This window comes from Anastrepha obliqua, chromosome 6 (genome assembly GCF_027943255.1).
Source record: "Anastrepha obliqua isolate idAnaObli1 chromosome 6, idAnaObli1_1.0, whole genome shotgun sequence".
In the NCBI taxonomy this organism is placed as follows: Eukaryota; Metazoa; Arthropoda; class Insecta; order Diptera; family Tephritidae; genus Anastrepha; species Anastrepha obliqua.
Genome location: NC_072897.1, coordinates 3,095,990 through 3,106,638, shown reverse-complemented (window position 1 = coordinate 3,106,638; position 10,649 = coordinate 3,095,990).

Sequence of the window (10,649 nt, the reverse complement as noted above, 5' to 3'; positions counted from 1 at the left end):
TATTTTTTTTTTTTACAATTCGTAAATCTCACTTGCACTTTTATCACATTTATGTGATGCAATCACTGCAATGCGATTTTCCTTAGCTCCACACTCCATTGTTAAGAAGCAAAATTCGCCACGAAAGTGAGTATAATTTATGAGTAGACAATGCATACGAGCAAAAGCAAACAAAACGGAACTGTTTTCTGCGAATTTGTTCTCGCCGACTGTATTGTAAAATTTGTCACAGAACTTTTATACTGGTGTAAAGCGGAGTTAAAAAGAAGAAGAACTTTATTTTATGCTCCTAAATATTATAGATAATATACCATCTAACGAGCATGTGCTGATCTTAGGCGAATTGAATGCAAGAATGGATAAGGAGCCAATTACACAAATCAAACAACGATTTAATGAAAATATATTTTATAATATGAGCACGATTCTAAATATAAATGCACCTTTGAAAACGCACAAGGACAACAATCAATGATTGGCTTTGTCCTGTCAAGCCAAAATTTAGCTACTCGAATATAGGCGTTGTGCGGGCACTCAACTCAGCCCATATTAACAGTGATTACAAACTTGTCCAGTTTAAAATCCCTCTCTGAATTTCAATTTTGTTACGAAGAAGAAGCAAACTGTAATTGAAAAATTCAACGGAGTGTTTTCAATATGTATTGTATTAAAGAAGGTTACCAAATAATAAAGGGGTTTCCAATAAGAGGTGTTATTTCGATATTGAAAGAAAAATGCTATTTTTTAATATAAATGATCGGATGTTTATCTCATTATAAAAAGGAAGGTATGCCGTTAATAATGGAAAATAACATTAGGCAAATGACCACCACGACCACGCTTACAGCACAATATCCTTTTCATGAAATTTTCCATAACCGAATTGCAAAGTGGCTGCCCTATGTCCTCGATAGCCTCACGAATTCCATCTTTGAGGTCTTGAATCGACCCTGGGCTATTGGCGTAGACCTTCTCTTTCACGTGACCCCAAAGAAACAAGTCACAAGGTGTTAAATCACAAGATCTCGGTGGCCAATTGTGATCACCTCTTCGAGAGATAACACGGTCCGGACACTTTTCCCGTAAAAGATCAATGGTTTCGTTGCTTGTGTGGCACGTAGTGCCGTCTTGGTGAAAATAAACGTTGTCCAGATCAATACCATCCTGTTCCGGCTATAAAAATCGTAAATCATCTCTCGATAGCCTTTTATATATTTAAATATCACATGTTATTGGAAAGCCCTTTATAAAAATGTATAATAAAAAACCGATATGTAGGGACTATGATTCCAACACTGCCGGCAAAATTGAAAGCGAACATACTGTCAGCAGCAGAGGAATCATTGGGAAACGCACCAGACGGTCGTCAGAAAACCGTAGAAAGAGCACAACAATGTTTACAAATGAAGGCACAACTATAGATTAACAAAGGAAACTTCTTATTTACAATATGCCTTACATTGAAACCCCGGAATACAAAGTAAAATATATACAAGAGAGGAACTCAGCTAATAGACAAATTAGACAGTTAACAGAATCCTACAGGGAAAGATTCAATAAAAATATGGAAAACGACTTAACATATACGAATCTCAAAGTAGGATATGGAAAATGCTACGTAACCGCAGACTTAAAGTGAATGAAACTTTAAAAATAAACCCCATAACAAATCACAGGTTGTAGGAATATTTTACAAACTTATATTCTACCGAATCAGACACTAACTATTCCAAACACTGCAAACATGGAAGACGTTCAAATTGAAAAGCACCTCGTTGAAGATTCGGCTCTTCAAATAAATAATAGGAAATCTCCTGGTAAAGACGCAGTAACAAATGAAATGCAGAAATATGGAGGGGAGGAATTATGTGAACAACTAACATCATTGGTCGATGTTATCATTCAGTCATCCGCAATATCTCACAAATGGAAAATAAGCATCCCAATTTTCAAAAAAGGTAACAGATGTGATCAACAAAATTATAGAAGAATAACGTTGCTTCAATCCGCTCGAAAACTGTTCTTTAAAATATTGCTGCACAAACTTACACTATATCTGAGTATGCAAGAGGAACATCAAGGTTTCAAAAAGAGCAGATCGACAGTAGATGATATATATGTATATAGATCAACAAATTGTTGAAAAAGCAATAGAATTCATCATTGCTATGTGTTTCGTCGATTTAAAGAAAGCATTTGATAAAGTTGAGCTTCAACATGCTTTGGAAACACTGTACCCATGCATATTTTGCATGCAATCAAAAACCTAAACAGTGGATGTAATACAAAAATTAGAGCAGATGGAGAATATATTGATGAAATACCATGAATTTCTGGAATTCGCCAGGGCCATTCACTTAGCCACGTCCTTTTCAATGTTGTGATCGAACAGATAATAAATGAAATCAAGCAATTAGAAGGTTACCGAATGCAACACTCAAGCATTTTCTTCCTGCAGCCAGATAAGTGGGGCTCGACCTTACTCTGGCTTCTTCCACACTGGAGGGTGCTTAATGCTCACCCTTTTCGGATCATAGTTATATTCAGTTCTCTCTCACTGAAACTCGTCCAAGAAGATCCTCTTACAGGAACCTGAGGAGAACGGACTAGGATATATATTGCAGAAATCTGCTAAACCTACACCCCGAAGCACCGGGAGAAAATGTAGATCTCTCGGAAGGAGCGATCGACGTCATGATCCAGATGAAAAGAAAATTGATTTACGACTGACTTTATTGAGTACAGTGTAAAAGTACATAGTAATTATTGAGAATAGTATATATGTTACCATGACACATGTTCATGGCACATAATATAATATAAATTAAATACCCCAGACATAACAAAGTGTCGAAATCGCTGAGGCTGTAACACGAGCGGGCCAAACCATGTGAACAGTAAGCTTGAAATAGAAGTCACGTTGAAACAAACAACTTCACCTGTGGGAAGCAAATCGTCAGCAGTTTTCACCGTCAGTAAGGCAAACGTAGATTAGGTTATAAATTATAAGAAATATTATTTTGTAAATTAGTCCTAAGTGAATGGTGAATAAAGGAGCACGGCTCCCAAAAATTATATTTTTTTTAACTTCGTAATAACGAGAAAGTTAACTGGCGCCCGAGCAGGGACGTCAGCGCGTGTGTCGAAAGTAGTAAGTGCCTGAAAATTAAAAAGTAAGGACACGCGAGTGAAAATAAAAAACTTTGTAACCGACTACGCCTGAAAATACAAAGTAAGGCAACGGGGCGAAGAATAACTTCAACTATCAAGCAACTACGGGACAACAAGGGACGGAAGTAGCTGCGACGAGGGACCCAAGTACCAAAAGGAAAAACGACACACCCAGAGCGCAAAACCAATCCAATCTCAACGCTGGCGATGATATTACTGTAAGACATAAATACATTAAATATATTTATTGAAAGAAAAAGGAAATATTAAATATACTAAAAGTTCTATTTTTAAGAAATAATTTAATTTCATAAAAAGAAATGAATCAATGTTTATAAAACAAAAGTGAAATTTTATCACCTTGATGCTTAAAGTGAAAAGATATTAAAAGTGATAAATGGAAAATATATTAAAGATCTATTTTTTGAAGAAATAATCTGATTTGTTAAAAATAAAAAGGAGAAATTGAAAGAAAAAGAAATATTAAATATATTAAAAGTTCTATTTTTAAGAAATAATTTTATTTGATAGAACAAAAGTTTATAACCTTGATGCTTAAAGTGAAAAGATATTAAAAGTATACTCGGTAATAATTCGAAGATTTAGAAAACAATATTTAAAGAAACCTTTGAGAACGGAAAAGGATTACGCTACTAAAAGTAAAGATAAATTGTATAAAAAAAAGTAAAAACTAGGACCTAAGATCAAGTTATTTAAAGTGAGTAAAATTTTGCTATATTAGAAAATATAAATCTTTTATTCTAACCTTGAAATACGGGAGAGCCCCAAACAAAAAATGACAGAATCTGCAGAACAATTGGTAGAACAACTAAGCCAACTCCGGCTCGATTACGGTAGCAATCCGATAAAACCATCCACTCCTAACCCTACTGTTGTCGAAACAATAGTGCGCGAAGTGCTCGACAGATTAAATACACCAAATATTACTGAGTTTAGTGGACAGGACTGTAATATAGCTTTAAATGTAGGAAATATGCACGAAATAGACAGGATTCCCGACATGGTCAAATGTCTACGGGAATTTTCAGGTAAACCGGGGGAATTTAGCTCCTGGCGGAAAAGCGTGGACAGGATCTTAAGAGCATACGAAACATTGAAAGACACTCCTAAATATTTTACCATTCTACACATTATACGTCATAAAATTGTCGGCGATGCTAACACCGCTTTGGAGTCCTACAGTTAGACTGGGCTCAAATCCGCAAATGCTTAATGATGCATTACTCGGATAAAAGAGATATTGGTACACTTGAATACCAATTGACCACCTTGGCTCAACGACAAGACGACATTGCAACCTTTTACCAAAAAGTTTACCAGCACCTTTCGCTTATTTTAGACAAGATCTCATGCTTGGATCTTGGCGACGAGTCCATAAGGACGATGACGAACTCATATCGGGAGAAAGCTCTCGATACCTTCATCAGGGGACTAAATGGCGACTTACCACGACTCCTTAGCATCCATGAACCTACAACCTTGCCTCAAGCCCTTCATCTCTGTCAAAAACTGGACAACATGTCCTTCCGTATGAACCATGCACATAACGTGCATAGATCAATAAATCAACCACCGCTGCGACCTCCACGGCAAAATATATCAAACAGCCAGCCTTTTTATCCTGAACTTACATATGTGGTATCCCCGCAACGGTATAACTATCCTCCGAGACAAGTAAACAATTACAACAATAGGCCATTTAACATGACACCCCGGACGCACCCGAACCAGGGTAATCCAACGTATTATAATAGTAGACCAAATTATAATTATCAGTCTAACAACAACTTTGGAATACGCCCCCAACAATAATTAAATCAAGGATTCAACAATCGCTCCAACTTACCCCCAAAACCACCAGTCGCAATGGATGTAGATTCTTCTCTACACTCTAGACAGATTAACTACCAAAATAGGCCAAGTCCTAATCAAAACACTCAACCGCAGAAACGTCCACTATCTTCTCAATATATTCGCCCTCCGAATAAAATGCAACGTACTTTTCACGCAAATGCAGTGTCACAAAATGTAACCAATTATCCTACAGAGCCAAACCCAAATCAGAGTTATTACGGTAATTCACATGACGACTACTACGAAGCAATGCAGCATGTAATTGGAGCTCCAGAAGGGCAAAGCAATTTGAATACTAGCGAACAAGACCACTCCGAAGTAGACCTAATTAATTTTTTAGACTAACGCCGTCCTCACTTCCGTACTATGAATTTACAACAAGGCGTGGGGACCAATTGGATTTTCTTATTGACACAGGATCCAATAAGAACTATATTAAATCGACTAGGATAAGAAATCCACTACCAAATAAGCCATTTAAAGTAGAATCAGTTGCGGGTAATATTGAAATAACCCATCATACATTTATAGAAATTTTCGGACCAAATATAGAAAAAATTAAGTTCTTTATTTTGCCACCCCTGAACTCTTTTCATGGGATCATCGGCAACGACACCCTCAGAAAACTAAAAGCTATAATAGATACCGAAAAAGGCACAATGACCATTTTTCCGGGGATTGTTACCCCACTCAAGCAGCGAATATCCCAGCAAATTAATAATGTCAAGTTAGAAATTCCACATCTCCCTGAAGAGCATCAACGGAAAATAAATAATATTATTGCAAAATGCCCAAAATTGTTTTCTGATCCTGACGAAAAGTTAACATACACCACTCTAGTTAAAGGCGAAATCAGAACTATTAATGATAATCCTGTGTATTCCAAGCCTTACCCCTATCCCATGGCTTTGAAGGCAGAAATAGAAAAGCAAGTGGAAGAACTCCTTGACAACGGAATTATAAGAAAATCTAAATCTCCATATAACTCTCCTGTGTGGATAGTTAACAAAAAACCAGATGCATCCGGCGAGAGGAAATATCGTATGGTTATTGATTATCGAAAGCTCAACTCAGTAACCATCCCAGATAAATATCCCATTCCCGAAATTAACGAGGTCCTAGCAAATCTCGGTAACAACAAATTGTTTACAGTAATTGACCTCAAAAGCGGGTTTCATCAAATTCCGCTACGGAAGTCAGATATAGAAAAGACTGCCTTTTCCGTTAATAATGGAAAATATGAATTCCTCCGCCTACCCTTCGGGCTAAAGAATGCCCCCGCAACCTTCCAAAGAGCACTAGATGACATCCTTCGTCAACATATAGGAGTCAGATGCTACGTCTACATTGACGACGTTATAATTTTCGGCAGGAACGAGGAAGAGCATTTGGAAAATCTTGAAATGGTATGTAAAACCTTAGAAAGTGCAAATATGAAAGTACAATTAAGCAAATGCGAGTTCGCCAAACAGGAAGTCGAGTTCCTAGGATATGTCATCAGTTCAGAAGGAATAAAAACAAACCCCAAAAAGGTTGAAGCCGTTGCACAATTTCCAATTCCCCGTACTCTGAAGGAGTTGAGATCTTTCCTAGGAATGTAAGGCTATTACAGGAGATTTATTAGGGATTACTCCAAAATTGCCAAGCCCTTGACGACGCTACTTCGCGGAGAAGCTGGAAATACTTCAAAAAGAAACTCAAGGGAGTTAGAAATAAACCTTAATAAAGAAGCTATCGAATCATTCAATAAGATTAAAAATGCTCTAATATCAAGGGATATTATCTTGGCACATCCCAACTTTGGAAAAGACTTCGAACTTACAACGGATGCATCCGACTTTGCTATAGGAGCCGTCCTATCGCAAGAAAATCGCCCAATAACCTTCATCTCGAGGACTCTTAACAAAACGGAAGAAAGTTATGCAACTAACGAGAAAGAGATGCTTTCCATAATCTGGTCTTTAAATAACCTAAGAAGCTATCTGTACGGTTCAAAGAAAGTAAAAATAATTACCGACCACCAACCATTGACCTATGCACTTAGCCACAAAAACGCAAATAGCAAAATGAAGAGAAGGAAAGCGATATTAGAGGAGTATAATCATGAATTATTGTATAAACCGGGAAAATCAAACGTAGTAGCAGATGCACTTTCGCGGATACTAAACCAAGTCAACTCGCTTACGCCTACTACCCATAGTGACGAAAGTTCAGGCCATGACCTTATACCCTGTACAGAAGCGCCAGTGAATGCCTTCAAGAACCAAATTTTCCTTGAGGAAGCGGACACAGCTTCGTACCAGTTTAAGATAGTTTTTCCAACGATGCATCGTCACGTAATCAAGGAACCACAGTTCAATGAGCAAAATATTTTGGCGCTCCTCAAAAGATATCTAAATCCATCGGTTATAAACGGAATTCATACAAATGAGAGAACGATGGGTTTAATTCAAAACATCTATCCACTACATTTTAGAAACTTCAAATGCCGATATACACAAAAAATAGTTGAGGACATTGTTAACGAACAAGAACAGGAAGAAATTATCCTGAGGGAGCACTTAAGAGCCCACAGAAACGATAAAAAGAATAAAATTCAAATTCTTGAAAAAAGTTATTTTCCCGGTATGATGAACAAGATTAAGCGGCTTGTAGCCAATTGCACGGTATGCAAAGAAAGTAAGTACGAAAGACATCCCAACCAACCAAAACTGGCAGCAACTCCACTACCAACTTTCCCAGGTCACACAATACACATAGACATATTCCTGACGGAGGGTAAAAGAGTTATGACCGCTTTAGATAAGTTTACGAAATACGCGGTAACAAAAATGTTAAATAGCAGATCTATAGAAGACGTTAGAAGACCTTTAAGAGAAATTCTGTTCTCCTTTGGCGTCCCGAAAGTTGTCGTAATAGATAATGAGCCATCACTCAACTCTAATTCAATTATGTTTATGATGAGGAACGAGCTAGCAATTGAAGTCTATACTACTCCACCTTATAAAAGTCAGGCAAATGGACAAGTGGAAAGATTCCATTCCACGCTGACGGAAATAATGCGCTGCATTAAGGAGAAAGGCGGGCATAGAAATTTCGAGGAGCTGCTAGAGAGGGCAGTATCTGAATACAACCACAGTGTCCATTCCGTTACCGAAAAGAGACCTGTAGATCTATTTTTTTGCAGAAACGTGACCTTCACACCAGAAGACATTGAAAGGACACGTCAAAACAATTTAGAAAAGATAGCACAAAAACAAAGAAAGGACATCGACTACCACAATAAAAACAAACAAGAAAATAAAATATATTTACCGGGACAGGTAATTTTTGTTAAGAAAAATAGAAGATTAGGTACTAAGCTAAGTAAACCTTATATAAAAGAAATAGTTAAGGAAGATAGGAATAGCACGTTAGTGACTGAAAGAGGACAAATCATTCACAAGAGCAGAATACGGAACTAACGACAAATTTTTTTTTCAGGTTTTTTTTACCACTGTGCCTCGCAGAGGTGCAGATACTAGACTACTCGAACTCCCAATTAATCACAATAGAAAATGGAACAGCAAAACTACAGACAGGACAATTTAGGATAATACACGAAATAGATATTGACAAATACACAGAAATCCTGGAACATATAGAAGCAACGGCAAAAACAGAAACATTCTACAGAAACCCAAACTACCCCTTCATATCACTCTTAATAACCCAAATAAAGGCCCATATTAATAACCTAAGAATAGATAGGAAATCTAAAAGATCACTAAATTTTTTGGGCAGTGCATGGAAATGGATTGCAGGAAGTCCAGACCATGAAGACCATGAAATAGTTGTAAACAAATTAAATAACCTTCTAGAAAATAACAATAATCGAGTCCTTATTAATAAGCTTACGATAGAAAAAGTTAATGAAATCACAAATATTACAAACCATATTATGAAAGATATGCAAAACAATGAAGGTAAAGAAATAGAATCATTTTTGAAATTAAAATACAAATTAGAAATTATGAAAGAGGAAATCGTAAATATCGCTTATGCGATACATTGGGCAAAAGCCAATATAATAAATTCATACATAATGTCAACTGAAGAAATCGATATTGCTAAAAAAATTTTTGATAAAGATAACATCCCGTTTGTAAATTTGGACGAAGCTCTGGAATTTTCTGAAATTAAAATAGCGACTAATGGCAAGACAATCATTTATATTATAAGTTTACCAACTGTAGAAAATCAAATTTGTCAAACTATTGATATCAGAGCGGTAAAGAAAAACAACAATATTAACAAAATCAGTTTCAATTCAATTCTTAGCTGTGAAAAAGTTATTTATGGAATAAAAAGCAGTTGTAAAAAATATAACTCATTACAAATATGTTTAAGGGATAATTTGCTAGATTTAAGTAATGATTATTGTATTAGTAACCTCTTAACGAGTCGTTTGCCAAACTGCACGGTCACAAATAGCCAGCACATTCCAGACTTCGAGGAGCTGTCACCTGGAGTTATATTCCTAAACGATTTCAGGGGCCGTGTCCTAATAAATGAAGACTATACAACTCTTAACGGTACTTTTGTGATTCACTTCAATAACGCCACAATTCAAATCAACGGAAAGAAATTTTTCAATGGGGAAAAATCAACGAACAAACCCCTACCTGCTATTCTCCAACCAATATCGATATCAAACAGAAGCGAAGAAATACTTTCTTTAGAAATGCTAAAACAATTAAATTTCAATAATACAAAAGAAATTAGACTAACAGGATCGTCATATAGGCGCAAGTATGCTGCAAGCATCAGCGTTATGATCATACTTATAATCATTGCCATATTTTCAACCAAATTATTCCTGTCACCCAGAAAAAACAAAGAAACACCGTCCATCGATTTAACGGAGGCTGCAATAAAAGGACTTAAACAAATTTTCAACAAGACTTCAAACGAGGACGTTTAAATCTTAGGGGGGGTTTGTTACCATGACACATGTTCATGGCACATAATATAATATAAATTAAATACCCCAGACATAACAAAGTGTCGAAATCGCTGAGGCTGTAACACGAGCGGGCCAAACCATGTGAACAGTAAGCTTGAAATAGAAGTCACGTTGAAACAAACAACTTCACCTGTGGGAAGCAAATCGTCAGCAGTTTTCACCGTCAGTAAGGCAAACGTAGATTAGGTTATAAATTATAAGAAATATTATTTTGTAAATTAGTCCTAAGTGAATGGTGAATAAAGGAGCACGGCTCCCAAAAATTATATTTTTTTTAACTTCGTAATAACGAGAAAGTAAACTGGCGCCCGAGCAGGGACGTCAGCGCGTGTGTCGAAAGTAGTAAGTGCCTGAAAATTAAAAAGTAAGGACACGCGAGTGAAAATAAAAAACTTTGTAACCGACTACGCCTGAAAATACAAAGTAAGGCAACGGGGCGAAGAATAACTTCAACTATCAAGCAACTACGGGACAACAAGGGACGGAAGTAGCTGCGACGAGGGACCCAAGTACCAAAAGGAAAAAGGACACACCCAGAGCGCAAAACCAATCCAATCTCAACGCTGGCGATGATATTACTGTAAGACATAAATACATT